The sequence below is a fragment of the Oratosquilla oratoria genome, chromosome 22 (assembly GCF_046742065.1).
Source record: "Oratosquilla oratoria isolate Oo_2021 chromosome 22, ASM4674206v1, whole genome shotgun sequence".
NCBI classification, from domain to species: domain Eukaryota; kingdom Metazoa; phylum Arthropoda; class Malacostraca; order Stomatopoda; family Squillidae; genus Oratosquilla; species Oratosquilla oratoria.
Genome location: NC_134798.1, coordinates 51,120,216 through 51,121,770, shown reverse-complemented (window position 1 = coordinate 51,121,770; position 1,555 = coordinate 51,120,216).

Genomic DNA, 1,555 nt, shown 5'->3' with positions numbered 1-1,555 from the left:
GGTGTAATGTTCACACACGCACACACACACACAAACACACACACACACACACACACACACACACACACACACACACACACACACACACACACACACACACACACACACACACACACACACACACCTCTCATGGCGCTGTGGTTAGAGCTCTGGCCTGCCACTACGGAGGTCCGGGTTCGACTCTCGCCCGGGGCTGAAATAATATCAGTATCGCAGCGCTGAGGGGTGTTACTCCAACTCTCGTGGGCGGGGAGTTGGGGGTGTGTGTGTGCAAGGTCATAGCATTACCCATAGATCGGACCTAAAGAGCTCTGAGCTCTCTTCCAGGAGGGAAATAGCTGTCGATCACGAGTCCAACACGTGATCCAAAGACCAAGTGAATACACACACACACATATATATATATATATACATATATATATATATATATATATATATATATATATATATATATATACACATACACAAAGGATTACAAAGGATTACAAAGGCGGAGCATGCCGACAGGAGACCTTTTGATCCATATCTAGGTCGGATGCGAAAAAAGAAATCATATTAATAATAAAATAATAAATAAAAACTATAATAATGTAAATAACAAATAAAATACATAAATAAATGCATAGGTATAGTTAAATAATAAACAAACAGGTAAATAGTAAATGATAATAAATTGACATATAACTAATAATAAATGAAAATCAGACAGACAAATGATAACAAAACAAAAACAAATAATATAAAATAAATTATAATCATTACAGCATCTTACTTAGGTATTTATCTAAATGATTCTTAAAGCTTCGAACTGAACTACATTGCACTACCTGTGCAGGAAGTTTATTCCATTCATTAACTACACGGTTGGTAAAGTTGTTTTTACCTACTTCCAAATTGAATCTATTTCCGGACAGTTTGAGACCATTGTTTCTTGTCGGATTCTCATTCAATGTGAAAATTTTGTCACTTTTGATGTTGTCAATTCCCTTTAAAATCTTAAAGACCTGTATCAAGTCACCTCTGAGTCTACGCTTTTTTAGGGAAAACAGATTCATGTGTTTTAGTCGATTTTCGTATGATTTATTTTTGATATTTGGAATCAGTTTTGTGGCTCGCCGTTGTACTTTTTCCAGTCTGTCAATGTCTTTAATGAGATTCGGTGACCATACGGAAACAGCATATTCCAAATGTGGACGAACTAACGATTTATAGCTTGTTAATGAGTGATGGACTTTTGAAATCAAAAGATCGCGGTGGATGTAGTGATGGTGATGGTGGTGGATGTAGTGATGGTGGTGGCTGTAGTGGTGGTTGTAGTGGTGGTTGTAGTGATGGTGGTGGCTGTAGTGGTGGTGGTGGCTGTAGTGATGGTGGGATGGTGGTGGCTGTAGTGGTGGTGGTGGCTGTAGTGGTGGTGGTGGATGTAGTGATGGTGGTGGATGTAGTGGTGGTGGCTGTAGTGGTGGTGGTGGCTGTAGTGGTAGTGGCTGTAGTGGTGGTGGTGGCTGTAGTGGTGGTGGTGGTGGATGTAGTGGTGGTGTATATATATATATAT